Genomic DNA, 22,775 nt, shown 5'->3' on the forward strand with positions numbered 1-22,775 from the left:
TGTAGTTGCCGGAAAATAGATTTTAGTGGGGACAGAAATAATTGTTTACCATCATGGAGCTAGACTCAGAAAAACAAGCTGCTTGCGCCAGGTTATACTAGAAATACGAATCACAAATAAACTAGCCAGCAGGGAACTTTTGGCGGGTTTTTGGTACTGACATTTCTTTGTCTGTAGGAAAGCTGAGGCTGGATTTCTAGAGTGTCCAAATAAAGAGAAAATATAATGTTACAGCCATGTTAGAATTACCGCCAATAATCCACGCAAAGGGTCAAATGATTAACTTTGCTGATCGGGCCTTTTGGCAAATAATTCTTTGGGAGGAAGGCACTGCTCCAGGAAGGCAAAAAGCCATGTCTGGTGTGTGCCCCCCTTAGTAGGGGGTAACAGACAACATTGGATCAATTTTGATGACAGGAAGATCAAAAAAGTTCCCAACATGTCAGTGAAATCCACAGCAGCATACATTCTTTTTTACACTGTTCAGAGACTATAATGAATGATGTGATTTTTTTCCAGCTAACCATTTCCCTTCATTGTCAGTTTTTACTAATGCTCTATGGTTTTCTCCACAGATGTAATTGTAGAAAGGGTTTGAAAACTCTGATCCTTATGGTGAATATTGTTTTGCTTTTATTACTCTCCAAGATTGTAGCTACTTATGAATTTTATATAATAGTATTCTTTCTTTATACACAGGGAGTTTCCAAAAGAAGACTTCCTTATGGTATTAATGTTTTTCCTTACCAATTTGTTAAGATATATTTCTCTAATGAGTTTTTAGTTTTATATTCTAATTCTACTGCTTTGTTTTCCTCAGTTTAGTTCTCAGGATGGAATTTGAACGTGTAATTTTGATAAAATGATACTTTTTGATGTGGAGTTCCTTTTCATGCTCCTCCTCTTTGCTCGATATATTATAAAGTTACTGTTCACTATTTGTAGTAAAGTTCTCCATGTTTGTATTGTACATGTAATTCTCTTTCAGATCTTCTCTACTAGACTTTTTTGTGAGTTTGAAGTTTTTCTTCTGTTGTGTATGTAAACATTTTTATGGGATTATCATGTTACTGACCCTACCTTGATCGGTGATTGTGCCCTACCCTAGGGTGTGACCTGGCATTCTGCTCCCACCATTGGGTGGTATCTGATCCCACCATTGGATGGTACCTGATTCTGGAGCATAAAAGCAAGGGTCTGTGGAAGGTGAGGGGCTTTTTTTCAGGGGCCTATTCTTAGGTCTTTTGGCTTCAGCCTCTTCACGGAATAAAGAGCTGTTTTCTTCAGAAGCCTGACTGCTTGTTGGCTTTCTTTCTGTCGCATTCACCTCAGAACCACCGGCTGAACAGGATAACAGACACGTGGTCCGAGCTGGAGGAGAAAGGCCTCATCCTCCATCCCTCCATCAGTCAACCTCATCAGGGGCTGATTTGCAACATCTTCTTCCTAGGTTGTCAGCTATTATGTTTTTTGAAGTGCTTTTTACCATTACAGCTGATTTTTCTTTTGTTTCATTCTGGTTCCATTCCATTGATTTTTTGGTTAACCTATTGTGTAAGTGTGTGTGGTGGCCACTTCTATGTTTAATTTTGTCCATATTATATGTAATGTCTGCCCATGTTATATTTAGTCTTTCCTTCTTGTATATGACTATTTCTTTTTATTGGGAAGATGATGCCACTGCTGCCAGTGCTGGTCATGTCAGTGGTTATGGCACCAATTCAGTAACAGTTTGTAGGATCTACATAAATCAACCTAGCTTAACTTACTGAAGACCACTCACTGCATGGATTGTGGGACTCAGGCAGCACCTTTGGTATGTAAACTGTTTATGATCCTTTTCATGGTTTATCATACATGAAGGCTCTGTTCTATGTCATCACTTTGTCTGCTGCTGCTGTCAGAGTTACTTGAGTTCTTAAACACTATTGAGAGATCTTCAGATCTAGGACATTTCCTGATCTGTGAATGCTGTGAGCCATTTTCCAGACTCCACAAGACTGCATTGCAGACTGTATTTAGAATCCAGAATTTATTTACTCTCCTCAGATTATCTCAAAAGACTTAGGGGATATGTATAACCTCTTTGTATACTTCTATTTTGTTGTAGTTGGTTTTTGTTTTTTGGGTTTTTTTTTTTTTTTGGTTTTTTGGTTTTTTTGAGTCACACCCATTGACGATCAGGGGCTAGCTATGTGCTCAGAAATGGCTCCTGGCTTGGGAGAACCATATGGGACTCTGGGGGATCGAACCACAGTCCATCCTAGACTAACGCTTGCAAGGCCTTACCTCTAGCATCACCCCTCCGGTCCCTCTTTGTATACTTCTTTTTTTAATTATATATATCTTTATTTAAACAGCTTGATTACAGATATGATTGTAGTTGGGTTTCGGTCATGCAAAGAACACCACCCTTCACCAGTGCAACATTCCCATCACCAATGTCACAGATCTCCCTCCTCCCCATTCCATCCACACCTGTACTCTAGACAGGCCTCTACTTCCTTCATTCATTCACATTGTTATGATAGTTCTCAATGTAGTTATTTCTCTACCAACACTCATCACTCTTTGTTGTGAGCTTCATGTAGTGAGCTGGACTTTTCAGCCCTCTTCTTTTTTGTCTCTGAAAATTACTGCAAAATGTCTTTTATTTTTCTTCAAACCCATAGACGAGTGAGACTATTCTTCATTTTTCTTTCTCCCTCTGACTTATTTCACTCAGCATAATAGATTCCATGTACATCCATGTATAGGAAAATTTCATGACTTCATCTCTCCTAATGGCTGCATAATATTCCATTGTGTATATGTACCACAGTTGCTTTAGCCATTCATCTGTTGAAGGGCATCTTGGTTGTTTCCAGAGTCTGGCTATTATAAATAGCACTGCAACGAATATAGGTGTGAGGAAAGAATTTTTGTATTGTATACTTCTTAAGTGTGTTATATCTCTTTAACATGTATATGCTTTTATGGCAGAAGTCCTCAAACTTTTTAAACAGGGGGCCAGTTCACTGTCCCTTAGGCCATTGGAGGGTCTGACTCTAGTAAAAACAAAACTTATGAACGAATTCTTTTTTTTTTTTTTTTTTTTTTTTTGGTTTTTGGGCCACACCCGGTAATGCTCAGGGGTTACTCCTGGCTATGTGCTCAGAAGTTGCTCCTGGCTTGGAGGACCATATGGGACACCAGGGGATCGAACCGTGGTCCGTCCAAGGCTAGCGCAGGCAAGGCAGGCACCTTACCTTTAGCGCCACCGCCTGGCCCCCATGAACAAATTCTTATGCACACTGCATATATCTTATTTTGCAATGAAGAAACAAAACAGATACAAATTCAATATGTGGCCCACGGGCCATAGTTTGAGGACCACTGCTCTACGGTATATTATACTTTCCATTTTTATTTTTATATTCTAGTAAAAATTCTTAAAAAGTAGTACAGATAGTACTCACGAAGTCTTTTTATACTTTTGATAGAGCCAGGATAGGATCTGTTGATTTATCTTCCCATGGGCCACAATAGTATCCTATGGCACTGTTTCTTTTGCATAGGTGCATTAACATGGGAAAATATTAGAAACTAAGAGGAGTTAATATACATTAGGGATGAAAACTCAATAATTTCTTACTACGGGGGGCATTGCACTCTGAACATTTGCCTTGGTGACTTGACTTGAACATCAGTCATTTACTCCTGAACCTTGGGACCAGCATGGTTCTCTGCACCTACTCTAGGAATCGACCATTTACCAGTACAAGACCCTGGCTAGGCACCAACTAGCCACAGCCTGGTCTTCCCTCTCTATACCTATAAAAGTTCTGGAAATCAGAGTCTATATACCAACCTTGAAGAGGGTTAGGACAGAAACCCTTCTAACAGGACATTCCTACAGAGGACAAGAGGCTCAAGATCATCTTATGGCTCAAACTGTTTGAGGAGAAAATTTTCAAGGACCTTGAAGAAAGTCTATATGGTTGGATAAATTACTGTCCCTGGAGCCTGCAGTTGGCATGAAGGCTGGATTAGGAATACCCTGTTATTAGGCCAAATGGTTTATTTTTATTGTTTTTCCAAACTTTTGTTGTGCCTATGCCAAATATTGCCAATCTTTAGAAGCATATACCATAATCTTAGAATCTTGGGGTATAAATTATTTTGTTTTTTTATAATTCAAATAGGGGAAGATGTTGGGTTACTGATCCTACTTTAATCAATAATTGTGCTCCACCCTAGGGTGTGACCTGGTGATAGTATATTGGAGATTATTCCTTATTTGGTATTCTGCTCCCATCCTAGGGTGGGACCTTGTTCTTGTTGATAAAAGCAATGGTCTGAAGAAGGCAGGGACTCATTCTTCTGTCTTCTTCCACTGAGCTGCGCTCCATCTTAGGAGCAGAAAGCTTTTGTGGTTTGAATTCCTTGCTTGAGCATTGGATTTCCTGACCCCATTCTTGTACCTTTTCACTGTGTGAATTATTTCCTGCAGATCTCTTAACTGGAACTGTTCCCCCTGACCTAATTGAACAGGGGAATGGGAACTTCCTTCCCTGTCTGGGTGCTCAGTGGGAATCAAACCTCAACCAATCTCCTAGAGGACATGACACTTCACAACCATATCTGTATTTTGCTACCAAGGTCAGAACATCCACATAGAGAATCAGGAGCAGGGGACTGGAGAGAGGACTTGGCGGTCAAGGCCATACAACCTATGTAACCCAGTGTCCCAAATTTAATCACAGACCCAATGATCCCCACCATAAAGGAACACCACTGGGTGTAGCCCTGAAATCTTATGAGCATTACTGGGCAAGACCCAGGTGGTCCAAGCCCCACCGAGACTGAAAAACATGATTAGCCAGAGACTGGCATCCTGACCATATGAAATGTTCCTAACCAGGTAAAGAAAAAAGAACTGACAGAATGTACAATGGGGAAGTCACTGGCTTTGCAAACAGTCAACCAGGTTCAAATTCCAAGACCCTATATGGTCGCTTGGGCACATCTGCATTGAACTCTCAATACTGAGACCCTCCAGGTGTGGTCCAAAAGCTAAAAGTCAAAGAAAGAAAAGGATGAAAAAGACCAAGTAGGTAAGTGGAGTGGATGAAGGCGATAGCTCAGACTCTAATGTGAAAATCAGAAATAACTTACCCTAGACCCCTGGAAATCTGTCCCCCCCCCCATAGACTCAGACTGCATAGCCCCAAAGGCCATACATCTTCTGTTAAGCGTCTCCTGAGCTGGGCCCCCAACTTCTGTGCAGCAGAGAGGCCAAAATCTAGGGTCTCTTGAGAACAAAGTGTCCCCTCTTCCCCATGGGGTCCTCAGGACTGGCTCCCAAGCTGATGGTATCAAGCCCTTTGTCAGCACAAACCCTGCTGAATATGGTCAGAGACGGGAGAAGGCTCCCGGGGTCTGGGAGAGGCTGGGCTTTTGCCTTCTCCTTGGGTAACCAGATGGACACATGATACCCCTCAGAGTCTTGGCTTCCTTCTCAACTGTATATTCCCTCAAGCCCCCAACTTGCATAAATGCATTGAATTAGGGCTGGGGTGCTCAGTTCTGTGAAACCCTATATGGCTTTTGTCTGCCACCAGTAGCTCTTAAATGAGGATCATGGCTGGAGTCTCACTTCCGACTTAATATTTTGACCAAGGGCCAAAAGCACAAACTCTGGGGTCTAAAATGACCCATTTTCCCAAGGCCCCGCCTATGGGAGATGGGACCAAGCCTGGCATTCGTCTCTGCAGTGTCCCTGAGGAACCAGTTTATTCTTTCATGCATGCTTTGAAGTAGAGAAATGAAGTACTGTGAGACCATTACAGCTCTACATTATCATGTTAGAGGAGATGTGTGACCCCGATAGTCCCAAACTTTGATGTTGTTACAAGACAGGGAGGAAAAAGGAGAAAGAGACAAGAGAGCGAGGTGGGACTGCCTGACCCAGCCTTCTGTTTACCAGGAGAAAGAGAGAGAAAGAGTGAGAGAGACCAAGAAGCAAGAAGACTTGGGGTATGATAAGTGCCAAAGAGACGTCTACTGTTGCCTCACCAGCACAGCGTGATCCCAGGTCTCCAGGATGCAAACCAGGCCTTCTAGAAGGAGGTAGAGAAAGTTGAGTGAGGCCCATTTTCAGCCCTGGCACCAGTGTCTCCCCTAGGAGCTTGTGCAGACTCCACACCCTTTCCCCCACACCCCTCATCGCTGCAAAGCAGGTCCAATAGGACACTGCAGGTCCCGCCATATTGCACTCCTGGCTCTACCTGCCCTGCTCATTAATTCTGGGCATGAGGTTAAGCTGGCAGTGGGCCAGCCTACCATGCTGATCTTTCCCTCTCCGGGGCCTGCATGCAAGCCAGCCCCCGTGCAGACTCGGATTTGGCAAGACTCAACAGAGCCTGGTTTATGTCGAACACGCAGCCCACTTGGCCAGGGTGGTGGGCCCTGCCCACTGGCAGGGATGTCCAGGATCAATGCCACATCTCTGCAAGGGGGGCAGTCATTCCCAGGGCTGCTTAGGAGTCCTTCCCCCTCTCCCAGACTCTTATGCAAAAGTCCTTCTGGAGACAGAGTCCCTGGCCACCTCCTGGCTTATGGTTCATGAATACCTTTTCCATGCTCCTGAGCTCTTCCAGACCCACTGACTCCATCCTCAATTTGGGGTCCATGCCGCTGGGTAGCTTAGTCTCACACAAGGGTGTTGGCCCCTCTCTGCTTGTCACTAAACATCTCTCGTTCCAGGACAGTGATTTCTTGGGGTCCTGGGGCCTTTGTCTGTGCCAAGATCTGCTCAGACCCAGATCAGACCTTCTGGAACTGACTGTGACTGATGAAAAGGAGCAGAGAAACTCAAAAAGTGGGTTCTGATATCTGAGTTCTACCCACGTGACTTAGTTAATGCTTGGGGGAGGGGGAAAAATCTCTACCCCGAAACTCTTTCTGGAAAACAGGGAGTTTCCCTTCAATTCCCTCAAGAAAACAAGCACCCTCAGAAGTCAAGTGTTGGGGCCGGAGAGATAGCATGGAGGTAAGGCGTTTGCCTTTCATGCAGAAGGTGATTGGTTCGAATCCCGGCATCCCATATGGTTCCCCGTGCCTGCCAGGAGCAATTTCTGAGCCTGGAGCCAGGAATAACCCCTGAGCACTGCCGGGTGTGACCCAAAAACCACAAAAAGAAGAAGAAGAAGAAGAAGAAGAAGAAGAAGAAGAAGAAGAAGAAGAAGAAGAAGAAGAAGAAGAAGAAGAAGAAGAAGAAGAAGAAGAAGAAGAAGAAGAAGAAGAAGAAGAAGAAGAAGAAGAAGAAGAAGAAGAAGAAGAAGAAGAAAAGAAGAAGAAGAAGAGAAGAAGAAGAAGAAGAAGAAGAAGAAGAAGAAGAAGAAGAAGAAGAAGAAGAAGAAGAAGAAGAAGAAGAAGAAGAATTTCTAGACCCCCCCCCTTCCTCGAAGAGCCTGCCAGGAGTGATTTCTGAGCACAGAGCCAAAAGTAACCTCTGAGCATCACAAGATGTGACCAAAATACAAACAAACAAGCAAACAAATGGCACAATAGAAAATCACTGAGACAGGATGAAAATGACCAGGATCAAGCATTCTAGTCTTTTTTTTTTCTGTTATCAATTTCTATTAAGAAAACTTAGCTTCATGTTTTTCTGTTTCCTTTTCACTCACACAGCCCTGATGTGACACTTATGCTCCAAGTTGACTTTAGCCCAAACCTGTAACCCAGGTTTGTGTGTGAGCCCCCTGCATCACTTTTATGAATATTCAGGTATGCTCAATTCATCTGTAAAACACTCTCCACCACCCAGGGGGGTGCACCTCTCCAGCTCACACTCCACAAATCCCTGACAAACCCTTTTCCTTCCTAGCTCCTGCCGTGGACTTCTTTGCTCTGAGAAGACAAAGCGCCATTCCCTTCCTTTTCCCTGACCTCAAAAGTAAAACTTTACCCCAGACTGGGCTTTGGGGTTCCTCAAGTCCCTGAGTCTGTGAGGATAAGCAGACTTGAGTGAGGTCTAAGGCAATAAGTTCTAGACAGTATGAGTGGGGGTACTCCCCAGGTCCTCAGAGATTCCAGCAACCCTCACAGCATGCTGGATTTTCTCACCACCTTGAAGCCCCTCCTGGGAACTCTCTCTCTCTACAGTGGCCATCAGGCCAACTTCTGTTGCTTCTAGGAGAAACCCTCCAGCCTCCCTCCCTCCTGGGCAAAGGAATGAGGGTGTAATCCCTGCACATAAAGAGTCTTCTGGAAGCTAGGCAGCAGATTTCTGGAAAATTCCACAAGAAAAATGTAACATTCCTGGTTCTGTCATTCTGTCCTTGGCTGTCCTTTCTTCTTTCTTTCCTTCCTTCCTTCGTACTTTCCTTCCTTCCCCCTTTCCTTTCTTCCTCACTTCCTCCCATTCTTCCTTCTTTTGTTCCTTTCTGCCTCTTTCCCTCCCTTCCTCCCTCTCCCTTCCTTCTCTCCTTTTCTTTCTCCTCCCTTTCTTTCTTCCTTCCCTCCTTCATTTTTCTTCTCTTTTCTTCCTTTCTTCTCTCTTTCTTTCCTTCTCTCCTTCCTCCCTCCCTCTTCCTCTTTCTCCTTTCTTTCATCCCTTCCTTCCTTCCTTTTTCCCTTTCTTCCTCCCTCCCTTTCTTCATCCTTTCTTTCTCTCCTTTCTTCCCTCCTCCCTTTATTCTTTTTTCTTTCTTTCCTCCTCCCTTTATTCTTTTCTTTCTTCCCTCCTCTTTTTTCCCTCCTTCATTCCTTTCTTCTCTCTTTCCTTTCTTCCTTCCATACTTCTTTTCTTTCTTCTTTATTTCCTTCCATAGGAGATCATGTATGATGCTAGGCTAAAACTGGAATAGGTCCTATTTACAGTAAGCATCTCATCTGTTTCTCCAACCCAAATATTTTCATTTAGGAAAGGGACTTCACCCAGGGATCTGCAGGAGGCCCAGGAGGCCCTCCCAGAGGTTTTCAGCCAATATGGTGTTCAGTGAAATGCAAAGGCCAAGGTGCTGCAGAGCAGCAGAATAACCTGGTTAAGCTGGGACAACCCCTTCTCCCATAGCTATACCCAGGGAACATTAAAGTGCTATGGATCAGCCCAATGCCCACTGCATAAAGGCTTGTCCTGTAACCCCTGATGATTTTAAACTTTCCTTCTTCAAGTGTCTATGTGAATCCTGTCTTCTAACTGGATCCTACTTGTATTTTGCCAAAATGACTTTCATTGTTTCACCTGAAACATGGTTTATGAGGCCCAGGGAAGGGAGCCCAAGCTGAAGAAGGTCATGAAAACCACAATGCACTCCGGGAGAGTGTTGGAAATAGGGTTGGGGAGAGGAAGGTTGACAGAAGGACAGGACCAGGAAGCCTCAATTTTAGATGTGAAGGTCACAGATGGCAGCTAGAGACCAAAAATATGAGGGTACCTCAGAGCCATTTTGGACTCACCTTGGGAACTGAGGACACAGAGAGTTCTGGAAAGGCCAGAGTGACAGGCAAGGTCAGAAATAAGAAGATATAGTCTATGAAATTGCTCAGGTTAGAGTGGATGGGTTGAAGTAGGTTGGTGCATTATAGATGGCCTAGAAGACATTTATTCATCTGAAAGATTCTGTTTTTTGGGTTTTTTTTTTTTTTTTTTTTTTTTTTTTTGGTTTTTGGGTCACACCCGGCAATGCTCAGGGGTTACTCCTGGCTCTATGCTCAGAAATCGCCCCTGGCAGGCACAGGGGACCATATGGGATGCCGGGATTCGAACCACAGTCCTTCTGCATGAAAGGTAAACGCCTTACCTCCGTGCTATCTCTCCAGCCCCCTGAAAGATTCTTTTTTTTTTTTTTTTGGTGTTTTGGGTTTTTGGGCCACACCCGGCAGTGCTCAGGGGTTACTCCTGGCTGTCTGCTCAGAAATAGCTCCTGGCAGACACGGAGGACCATATGAGACACCGGGATTCAAACCAACCACCTTAGGTCCTGGATCGGCTGCTTGCAAGGCAAACACCACTGTGCTATCTCTCCAGGCCCAAAGATTCTTAATAAGAATCAATAACCAAATATGAATGAGATAAAATAAGAAGGAAAGGTTAAATAATACCTGTCATCTTTACCTTAACCTTCACCCTGATTCTCCATGCCATGCTCATTGTGACATAAAAATTTTAAGTTAGAAATATTCCCCCAGACAAGGATCAAGCGGACTCAGGTCATCAAATGTTAAGGATGGATAAATCTAAATATCCAACCCACAAAGTCAAGCACTTTGAAATAACGAGACCCAACCTTGAACAATAGAACTTACAAAGTTGCTTTCAAGATGGCAGGTTGGGGTGAAGCTGGGTACACTGGCAGAGGGAGGTTGACACTGGTGGTAGGGTCAAAGCTGGGACATTGTACGTCTAAAATCCAACTATGAATAACTTTGTAAATCACAGTACTTAATAAAAAATTTTTTTTTTTTTTTTTTTTTTGGGCCACACCCGTTTGACACTCAGGGGTTACTCCTGGCTATGTGCTCAGAAATCGCCCCTGGCTTGGGGGGACCATATGGGACGCCGGGGGATCGAACCGCGGTCCGTTCCTTGGCTAGCGCTTTTAAGGCAGACACCTTACCTCTAGCGCCACCTTCCCGGCCCATAAAAAATTTTTTTAATTTTTAAATAATTAAAAACATATCCCCTCCAATTTTTAATAGTTTTAGTATCACCTAGCTACCTGGAAAAAAAATTTATTAGTCATGTCACAGAAGGCATACCTATCTGACATCCTAAATCTATTTGACCACCTGGCAAGAACAATTTTTAAGTAAGATGAGAGGAGTGTGGCCCAAACTTATATACAACTCAGTCTTATAATTAAATTTGGAGTCTGATCATAAAATCTCACTTTACCTATTTTAATCTTCAGAGCCCAAGGCCTGTTTCATGTTGACATTTATGATGTACTAAAGTTCCTGGGAGACTGTTTAACTAGTCAGCATTTAGCACACATGAATTTATGGTTTCATAAATGTCCTCCCGGACCATAGAAGATGAAGTTGCCTCACCCTTTCCTAAGTGGAAAGCTGTAGCCCTTTCCCCAACTTTCTTTTTCCCTAGCCTATTCGTTTGGTATATAAAAGCCCACCTAGACTCCAGGACCTTTCTCCACCTTGGTGGGTTGGGTTCTGGATAATAAAGAAAGGTCTGGCTTTGGGCTCTGGAGAGACACACATGACCTAGGCAGCACAGGGAGTGAGAGCACATGGAAGATAGAAAAATCACATGGCAGAGAAAGGCCATAAGGACTAAAGCAAGCCGACTCCAATGAATATCTTCTCTGATTGCTGTGGATTATTTCTCTGCCAGTACTCTGCTTCATCAGACCCATAGACCCAAGGAGTTATAAACACGGTGCCTGGAGGGCCTTACCCAACTCATGTATTATTTTATATTTTTATTTTACAGAAATTCACAATTTTTACTTCACTAATTTGGAGTGGAAACACCTGATCATTACTCAGCTACAAACTCATCAATCTGCTGATTCTACCAATATCTACTGTTGGCCTTGGGCCCCGGACTCTGAAGACAGAAACAGAGACAAATACAGCCCTGGCTCTCCCTCCTAGAGAAGAAATCTCTGATTTCCAAGAGTTCCTAAGGATGCTTAAGCTAAGTCTCAACAAGTAGGACTTCCCAGGAGAAGGAACATTTTGAGTAAACCTTAGGAGTAGGAAAGGGAAAGAGGAGGTGATGGGTGGGAGAGGAGGCATTAGACACACACTTCAGAAGAGAACAGCAGATTTGCAGACCTGAGAAGGAACTGGCTGTGGGGAAAGGTGTCCCAGAGGAGAGAGGAAGTGAGCAGGCTAAGTCCCCTCTTAATGCAATTGATGACTTCACAGAAACATGAACCTGAAGTGAAATGACACTGGATGAAATAAAAATCTCAAATAAATAAGTTATTTCTTCTAATTGTTGGGAGATTTTTTTTTGGAGGGGTCACCAACCACTATAAGGAATTCTATTATTTGAGGACATGTTGTAGGGAGTGAAAGTCAGATACTATCTTCTTTGGGGCCTCCTAAGCCCCACATACTGTTGATCAGAATTTAATTCTTTCCTTGCTTATCTATCTCTTCACTGTTACTGTTTCCTGGAAGTGCCGGGAGACCACATAACAACATGGATCAAACTCAGGGCTCCCATACGCCAAGCTTCCACATGCTCCAATCCCTTGAGCTATCTCCTGGGTTCCTGTTCATTAATTTATATTTTTATCATTATTATTATTATTTGGATGAGGGGAGGATGCTGGACCTCACCTGGCAAATAGTACTCAGGAATCACTCCTAGTCATGCTCGGGAGACCATAACTGAAGCCAGGGTTCAAACCTGGGCTGTCTGCATGCAAGGCAAAAACCTTGGCTTTTAATAAGGCATCTGGCTAGTTGAGGCACTTAGTTGTTAGTTTGCTAGTAAAAATTGCCTCTCCAACTCTCATTACCATGTTTCCCCCAAAATAAGACATCATCTGAAAATAAGATGTACTTAGAGGTTTCCTTCTGGGTTAAATATAAGGCATCCCCAGAAAATAAGTCTCCCCTACTCCCTGCCCTGTCTCGGAATGAAAACTATTTACTGTAAACTGGTTGCTAGGCCACCCCAATTGTTGTCTAGCAACCAGTGACGTTATGGTTATGTGGAGTTCTGAGGCCAGAGCTGTGTGGAGGCGGAGTGGAGAATGGAGTGAGTGGTGAGTGAGAGAGGGGCGAGAGAGGAGGAGACTTTCACAGATGCAAGTAGAAGAACAGGAGAACCAGAGCCGACAGGATGTAGCGAAGGTGGTGAGTAAATTCTTGAAACTGTAGGATTCACAATCTGTCTGGTTTGTGTTGACAACTACCATACTACCATACCATATACAGGTAATAAATTTTCTTTATTTTCATTTAACAATTATTGTGTAGCATATTCCTCTTTATAGGAAAATAAGACATGCCCTGAAAATAGACCTAACACATTTTGAGAAACAAAAATTAAGATAAGACACTTGTTTTTGGGGAAACAGGAAAAATTGCAACCATGAAAGTCTGTGTGTCTGTGCACATGCAGGAATGTTATCAAGTTATCAAATTACCAAGTTATCAAGTCTAGGCAGAAAAACTATGACATTACTCAGCTTTATCAAAATAGGGAGGATTGAAAAATCTCTCGTGCTCTGGGAAGCGATTGTGGCTTCCAAACATGACTAATCAATGGAATAGGTTTGAGTACTTAGAGAATGCTCCCCAGACATACAATCACCTAGTTTTTGATAAAGAAGCAAGAAATCAAAAAAAAAAAAAAAAAAAAAAAAAAGAAGCAAGAAATGGAACAAGGAAAGCCTCTTCAACAAGTGGTGTTGGCACAACTGGTTAGCTACTTGCAAAAAAGTGAACTCAGACCCCCAGCTAACACCATGCACAAAGGTCAAATCCAAATGGATTAAAGACCTAATATCAGACCTGAAACCATAAGGTATAGAGAACAACACTTAGGTAAAACACTCCATGACAGTGAGACTAAAGGCATCTTTAAGAAGGAAACAGCTCTCTCCAAACAGGTGGAAGCAGAAATAAACAGATGGGAATATATTAAGCTGAGAAGCTTCTGTACCTCAAAGGAAATAGTGCCCAGGATACAAGAGCCACCACTGAGTGGAATAAATTGTTCACCCAATAGCCATCAGATAAGAGGCTAATATCCAAAATATACAGGGTACTGACAGAACTTTACAAGAAAAAAAAATCTAACCCCATCAAAAAATGGGGAGAAGAAATGAACAGACATTTTGCTGAAGAAGAAATACAAATGACCTTTTTCCTATTCTCTCTTCTTGTCTCCCTCTTCTTCCAACCTTCTCCTCCTCACTATCATCAACTCAATCTATGCCAAATAAAAATCACATGGTTACCTCCTCTATAGGAAAGGACTTCGGACATATAGGGTGCTGTGGACAAAACTAAAAACAGTAAACACCTATATGGATAGACCTCACTAACATAATGGTCAGTACTCGAGACACGAAACCTATACATACCCAAAAGTTGATCTATTAAATGTTTCCTTTCCTTACAAGTACTATACTTAGTACTCAGCGCACCTCTTGCATTCCACACCTCTCTACATTAATATACACCTAAGCTAACTTCTATATGTTTATATGTGTGCAGGAGCACACAGAGACAGGAATTCTCCTTAAGGGACAAACCTAAACCACAAACAACTCATACCTATACCCTATGTAACCCCTCCCATATACGATCCCCTCTCCCTCCTCCAGAAATCCGGTTATCCCTTCACCCCTCAATCCCACCCCCAATATCCCCACCACACTCTAATTCTTCACCCTCAGCTCTTAATCCAGTAGGCACCAAGAAAGACCTCCTACCACAATGAGCCAGTACCCACTACCCAAGTGAAGAGACACCCACTCAAGCTCTCACCTCGTTCCCGGCAAGAAAATAAAACCAACACCCTGACAGACTCATGCAGTGTGGCCCTTCTAATCACCTCTCCCTAATGTGGACTGTGGCCTGATACCGGAACTAGCTCCCAAGGACCCCCACTGCAAGAACTCTACCCAAGACCTCCCTGCCTGGACCCCACACCTCACAAGGAAATCTCAAAAGACAAGGGGGAACCTTATTCTTTCATCATAAGTATAGACCTATATAACACTACCTCTTATCCTGTTTCTCCCCAAATGTAAAGTGACCTCCTGTATCACTTTCTCCCCCTTTTCTTTGTTATTTTTTTCTCTTTTCTTTTATATTCTTGTTAGTTTCTTTTGTTTTGCCTTGTTTTAGTATTTTTTTTTATTGGATTTGATTTGTTTTTGCTTCTTTTGGGTCACTCCTGGCAGCACTCGGAGGGTGCTTCTGGCTCTATGCTTGGAGAACGTCCCTGGAGGGCACGGGGGACCATTTGGGATGTCAGATTCTGCGCCACTGCCCTTCTACAGAAAGGACAGATGCCTGATCTCCATCCTATCTCTCCTGGCCCCACTTTATCCCTTTAATTACATCTTTTATTTAATCTTCTTTTTTGTTTTTTAAAGAAACTTTTTTTCCTTTAGATATGTGTGAGCATATATATTCTTAGTCTTTGTCGGGAGTCTGGTTTCCTTTCTCTCCACCCCCCAAATCCACCAGCAATATAATGTAGCACCACTTCCTCCTGCAAAGGCATATTAAACAAAGAGGAAAGTGTACGTATAAAAACAAGCTCTTATCTACTAGGGAAAAGAACTCATACTTGTTTACAACACAGGGACATCTCCCACCCTGAATGTATGTCATGTGGCAACAACTTAGGCTCCAGGGAACTAGACACTGACCGTTCAGCCTTAACTCCTGGATCCCAGACATAGATATGACAGAGTTCTCCGCAACAGCTCAAGGAACCAAATCCCCTCCAGGGCATTTACAATGCTGCTCTGACACCAACATGAGCCAGTCCTAAATTGATAACCTGACAAGGAGGAAATGGGAACAACTTGATCCAAGAGCAAGTTGTCCTCCCTCATCAGCTATCGATAAGACAAAATCAGAAAACAGGTATGTGCAAAAGCCAAGATCGCTATATACTGGTTGTTGCAACCAAGACTGGACAATACGCATCCAGGGACCAACAACAACAACAACAGCAACAAAAAGCTCTAGCCTAGCTTTTGGTATACGATCTGTTCAACAAACAAGAGCTCCAATTCCAGAAGTTTGACCGAGACAACTGCAACGGAACGGGTCTTCCGGAAACATAACAAAAGACTTTATCCCAGGCTCCAGTCTAGGAGCAACATAACGACCAAGAACACCAACTACAGAAGATGGATTAAAATGACACTGAAGAAACATAACTGCTAGAACCACAAAGAAAAACTTCATAAACTCCATTCCCTGAGCTGCACAGCCACCAAGATCTCTAGAAACAGGTCCCCTTTTACCATCCAAGACAAAGCAGAAGTCTTCCACACACCACAAAAGCAGCAAGGGGAGAGTAAATGATCATGCAAGGAGTTTAAGAGTTAATCCCATGACAATATACTTCAGGGGTGGAGAAACCCTGTATCTCCTAGGTCAAGGGAATTCCCTCTACAATATCGCCAATAGTTACTGTGCCTATGCAGGGGAATAAAGAAAAGGAGAAAATAAAAGCACAAAGCAATCATTTTTCCACATGTTTATTTATCGATTGATCGATTTTTTTGACGTCTTTATTTTGGTGTGGAGATTACTGTTGATGTCTCCAATATTATTTTATTTTATTTTGTCTTGTCTTTCTCTTTCTTTTTGCACTCGAGCATGATTTGATTTCAGAACCGAGACTATTGTGTGGTGCCTGTCTTTATTGCTGTAGTGCTCACCGGTTATTTAATTCAATATTTTTTTTCTGTATTGTTGTGGTATTTCAATTACCTTTTTCACATCCTCTCTCAAACTGAGGTTGGAAGCCTCTAGAGGGACTCAGCCCATTTTCAGCGTATTTGACTTTTGACTTCTTTTTTTTCCTCTTATTTTGTACCCAATTCTATTGCTTTTCTTGCCTTCAAACAAAACCACATACTTCGATTTTTCTAGCTCTGCCTCTTAAATAGAGGGGGAAACAAGGGAGGGTTCCAGGATCAAACAGATATGTGATCACTAATAGTAAGCCAGACAAAGAGGGGTCCACCTACTCTAGCAGCGGGGGGGGGGGGGGGGGGTGATGGTCAGGTATATGGGTTGTAGAAAGGAAACTGGAATGGGGGGAGGACATAGTTGGTGATGGGTATTCCCCTGACTCAATGTTAATATGTACCTAAAATACTACAGTGAAAGATATATAAGCCATTATGGAAAAAAATGTGTTTTTAATCAGAAACTTTCTTTGACTTACATGTATTATTATTATATCAATTATATTATATGTTATGTTATGTCACTATATTATATTATGTTAGTTTACCTCATTATGTTAATCAATTTTGTCTCTTGCATAAACTCTTACAATAAAAAAAAAAGAAATACTAATGACCAAAAGGCACATGAAAAAATGCGCCACATCACTAATCATCAGAGAGATGCAAATCAAAACAAATATGAGGTACCATCTCATGCCACTGAGATTGACACACATCACAAAGAATGAGAACAATCAGTGCTGCGGGGATGTGAGAGAAAGGAACTCTTTCACTGCTGGTGGGAATGCCGTCTAGTCCAACCTTTATGGAAAGAGTTATGGAGATTCCTCCAAAAACTGGAACTTGAGCTCCCATAAGATCCAGCTATACCACTCCTAGGGATTGGATTGTATTCTAAGAGATTCATCCTGGAGAATAGAGAGGAACCAAGGGTAAGTCCCTGCAGTTGAGGGATCAGTGCTGTCTTTGATCCTCAGTTCAGATCTACTGATCATTCCAATTGCCTTTGTGTTGTCATAAGCACAAGGAAGTCAGTTTGTTTTGTGCCTGTAACCTGGAGGCAGGTTAGGGTGGTGGGTGGGAGATTGGTGACGCTGGTGGTGGGATTGGGGTTGGAACATTTCATACCTAAGCAGCTGCACTCTGAACAATTTGGTAAATTATGATGTTATAATCAAAATTAGAACGAACAAGCAAATGGAGAAAAAAAACTAATATCAGAAACCACAATTGCACCAAGGTCAGGAGTCATGACCCGGAACTACCTTGGTTTCAAAGCTGAGAACTAGGAGCTGGAATGAAACTCATGGAACTTGCATGTGCAAAGCTCTTTGATGTTGAATCCCCATCCACATGACATCCCACCTCCAAAGTGTTGGATTACTTGGTCCTATCCTATTCAGAAGTCATATTCCCCCCTAGGGTGTGATCTGGTGATCGGATTACTGGGTCTCTCCCTATTTGATATTCCCTCTCCACCTTACGGTGTGGTCTGGTTCTTGCTAATAAAATCCCAGGTTTCAGGAAGGCAGAAGTTCTTTCTTCGGTCTTCCTCCACTAAGCTGCTATCCTTCTTAGGAGCAGAAGGCTTGTGTGGTGAGATTCCTGTCTTGAGTTTTGGAATTCCTGAACCGGTTCTCGTGCCCTTTCACTGTGTGGATTATTTCCTGAGTTGATGTCTGCTTCTAGACCCATGTTATTCCAGGTTCTAGTTTTGGAGCCTGAGGCTTTCCTCACACAAGGGTAGAGATCAAAAAGAAAAGATAAAATAGAGCAAATGTTGGGGGCAGGGATAGAAATATGCACAGGATGCATGTTTTCTACCTTCTTGTGGATCTCTGTAGACGGGCTGGCTAGTTTGCTAGCAAAAATTACATGTACATAGAATGTAGTTAAGGATTATCTGAGACTGAATCTACTCACCAAGGGAGAAATCTTACTCTCTGCTCCAGTTGGCAAGTCTTTCTCAGATCAACATGACCTAAAGGTCTCAGGCCCATGAGCTCTCCTCAAACAACCCTCCTGCCATGAATATGGAATCTGGGAAGGGAGGTTGATGCTATGCCTTAGAAATGTCACTGCAAGAATGCAAGTCGAGGGCCCAGAGAGATAGTGCAGGGGTTAACAGGCACTTTCTTTGCTGCAGCCAAACCATTTGGTCTCCAGCAGTTCAAGGTTTCCCCATAAATCACGCGCACGCATAGAGTCTAGACTAATCTCCAGCACTTACTGTGTCATTAACTTCCCACTACCAAAAGAAAATTGATTATTGGACAGTTGGAAGCTAATCGAAAATGACAAGTACTTTCAATGCAGGGCAAAGAATTACATGTTGGGTCTAAAAGAAAAAAAATATTAATGAAAGGCAAATAAATTCAGCCTTGAGTTAATAGCATTGTTCCTTGCTAACTAATGTTAATTTAATCATTTGATGAAATGACCTTTTAATCATTTGAGAAATGATCAGATATTTCATTCCAGGAAGCCAGTGGCAGGATACATAAGAATTCTCTTTTTTTTTTCTTTGCAAATTTTCTCTAAGACTAAAAATCACTTCAAAATGAGCGTTTTCTGCTCAGATTTGAAGAAATGCTTAAAACCTCTCAACAAAATGAGAATTCATTGAGGCTGTCAAAATCCTGGAAGGAGTTCCCGGTGTGAATTTCTCATAAGTGTTTTCTAATGGATTTTCTTTGGGATCTTAGGATCACTCGGGATAACTTCACATCTATGAGCTAAGTGTAAATCTTTGAAATGTTTTGACATGTTAATTAATTTTCCCTGTTCATTCGGCACCTAAGCATAACACAGCACTGCACAGAGACTCGCTCCACATACATAACCTTCTAACAACACGCAAGCTACCTTCAGCAGCTCCTAAAAACACGTGCCACCACACACTTCTGAAGATTGCATTATTTTCCATGCATTTACTGACAGCTCCAGAAAAATATCTTTTAGATATTTGCTTTCTTCATTTCTTTACCAAACCGTTATTTTTCCCTTAGCTATCCCTTTGTGTCATGAGTTTCCAAAGGACCCTGTTTCTTGCACAAACCAATCTGATTTAAAAAGCCTTTGCAAACACACATACCCACACCCACGTAATGCCCATCCCGGGGGGTTCTAATTTACTCGGCCAAAACATGTACTGGAAACATGGTGTGCAAAACACAAAACACAGGAGTGTCTCTTGCTGGGGTGATATCAGAAACACTGAAACCAGGCTCTATCATCAGGAAACACTTGGGATCCCTATCCCATTTCACTCTTTTCTTTGTGAATGCATCAACTATGACAAGTCAAAGAGTTTGCCAAAATCAGCAGTCAGCTTCAAAAAAATAAAAAAATAGAAAGCTTGACTAGTTGGCCCTGAAAACTCTTAGCTGGCTGGATCTTTCGATCTCTTTCCTAACTCAGGACTTGCCTGAGAACCATAGGGCATGCTGGATGGTCCCCAGGGACCATGGGGACAAAAGCAGTTCCTTACAAAACCCCCTCTCTTCCTCCTTAGTAATGTAGAAGATGGTCAGTTTGGAGGATCTCAGAGAGGGAAATGGAGACCCCAGGGAAAAGTACTACTGAGAATAACCTTGATGTGACAAGGATGCTTTCCTGGAACCAGAGTGACCCAGACATCCCAAGGACAGGTTACTCACGAGTAATCACACTCCAGACATAATCGGGAGCAAGAAGGGCCATTGTTGTTAGGAACTAGCAGTGGTAGGGTATGATAAGACCCCCGAATTCCACTGCAATCCGTACCCCCAGAAGTGCTGGAGGTCAACTGTGGTGTTAAGGGCTCAGTAGGTTTAAGCCAGAGACGAAGAAGGCTCTGAGGAGGGCCTGGATGGAGCAGGAAATTGGTATGAGGTTGATGCTACGTGGCTTAGCTCTAGGGGAAAGTCCAGATGTGCTTGCAGGGGCCACTAGATGAAGTACAGGGCGCATCCCCAAGATGCATCCCCAGGGTTTAGTCCCCCAAGGGAGTCACCAACTGATCTTGGCAAGAAACAGAGAGGCAGCATCCAGTCAAGAATTCTATGGCTGCAGGGGCCGGAGAGGTGGTGCTAGCCAAGGAAGGACAGCGGTTCAATCCCCCGGCATCCCATATGGTCCCCCCAAGCCAGGGGTGATTTCTGAGTGCTTAGCCAGGAGTAACCCCTGAGCATCAAACGGGTGCAGCCCCCAAAACCAAAAACTAAAAAAAGAATTCTACAGCTGTGGATGGAACCAGGAGCAAACAGTCGTATGAATATTAAGTGGAAATAAAACATGATCAGACTTAAACTCCAAAGTCAAAGTCAACGACAACAGAATCAATACCCAAACTACAACAACCTGTATACAAAGGGGACCTGTTACACTAGCAGTCCAGAGGACAAAGGGGAGACATATGGGATGCATGCTGGGAACAGGAACGGAGGGAGGACAGCACTGGTGGTGGGAATGGCCCTAATTTGTTGTCACTTTGTACCTTAAATATTACTGTGAAAGATTGTAATTCACTTTGGTCACAATAAAAATTATAATATATATATATGTTTCATTAATTAACTTAATCAGAGTTCTTGATGATGGTGGATGACGTGGATGGATGGTGAGTCCTTTCTCTGCCAGGCCAGGATCCTGCATCCCTTCCAGCCAGTGGGTTTGTAGGTATCAGGGTGACAGAGAAAAAATGACCTACAAGTAGTCAGTAGAAGTCAAGAGACATGAAGCTTTTTATAAGGCTCTAGCCAGCATGTGTGGCTTCTAAGCTAACTAGCCCCTCTACAACCAACCGTTTCTCATCTCTCTTTCCTGCCTCTTCCTGAGGCGTCTTGCTGAATCACCTTTTCACCCCTCTTACAGGGTTTTTGTGGGAAAGAACAGCGGCTCAGCTAGAACATCAGTGTAGAAAAATGTGCCACAGATGCCCTGTTTTGCTGCAGAGAGAGAAAAAATAAGATTTTGGGGTTCTGGCTCCTGGAGCAGAATAGAAGGTGCCAGGCAGCTCTTGGACAGCAGGGGGCGCTGTGTGAGCACAGCTGGAGGACTCGCCCATAGTCACCACCACCGCCACCTGCTGGCGGTTCACAGCATCTTCAAATGAGCTCAGGAGAGAAGGGGAGCTAAGGGGGTGAAGCTAAGCTCCCCTTTAGACAAGAGGGGAGAGCAAGCTCAGTGCTCCATTTCACCTCCTCTGTCTGCTTTTGCTCCAAGAATCCAGAATCACCTGAATGTTAGCAAGTCTTGTGACTCCCATGGGACCTGGGAGACAGCAACTGGTTAGGGGTCACTTGGCATGCACTGGCCTGGGTTCAAGCCCCAGCACCATATGACCTGAGCACTGCTGAGATGGCCCTGGAGGGTTCCCAGCACTGTAGGACCTGAGCATTGGCACACTGGCAGAGATCCACACCAGGAGACGTGCCAGGGATTGAACCAGAATGCAAGGCCATGGTCTTAACCTCTGCACTATCTCTGTCGCCCCAATATTTTAAAACGGGGCTTCTGACTCTTTGTCATTAAGTTGTAAGCAATCTTTGTCAACTCTGGGCATTTACTCCTGGCAGGATGTGCAAATACTTTCTTCCTTTCTCACTTAGCCGCTGTTTTTGCAACAGAGCAGGCATACAAGGTGTTCAGCTGTTGGCTAAGGGGCCTCCTAGATTCTTCCAGGGTAGTCCTGCAGCCAACAGGCGTGGCCTGGAGGCCTGTGAGATTACTCCAGAGATCCATGGCCAACAATAGACAAGAAATGATTTTTTTTAAGGATTAAAAATGAAATTTAAAAATAAATAATAGTTTTAGAAGAAGCATAAGAATGACTTTGGGGTAACCTTTGTCTCCCGTGGACAGACACTGTGCTTTGTGATCCCAATATCAAACACAGTCTTCTCTAAGCTAGGGAGCTCCAAAGCCCCCAGGGGCAGAAACAATCCTAGTTTACAGGTTGGGGGCAGAAAGAAGGCTTGTGGTGTTTTGAAAGCTCCTGTTTTATAGTTTTTTTGTTTTTGTTTTTGTTTTTGTGGGTTTTTTTTTTGGGTCACACCCGGCAGTGCTCAGGGGTTACTCCTGGCTCCATGCTCAGAAATTGCTCCTGGCAGGCACGGGGGACCATATGGGACGCTGGGATTCGAACCGATGACCTCTTGCATGAAAGGCAAACGCCTTACCTCCATGCTATCTCTCCAGCCCCAGAAAGCTCCTGTTTTATGGCTACATTTGTACATCCAGCACTGGCATTGTTCTGGGGAGCTCCTTCATTTTGCTCCTTTTTCTTTCTGTTCTTCTGTTATCCTCAGGATGCTCTGATCCAGATTTACTGAATCTCCCTCTTTCCAACTCATATCTGCCATTGAGTCTCTGCAG

This window comes from Suncus etruscus, chromosome 18 (assembly GCF_024139225.1).
Source record: "Suncus etruscus isolate mSunEtr1 chromosome 18, mSunEtr1.pri.cur, whole genome shotgun sequence".
Classification (NCBI taxonomy): domain Eukaryota; kingdom Metazoa; phylum Chordata; class Mammalia; order Eulipotyphla; family Soricidae; genus Suncus; species Suncus etruscus.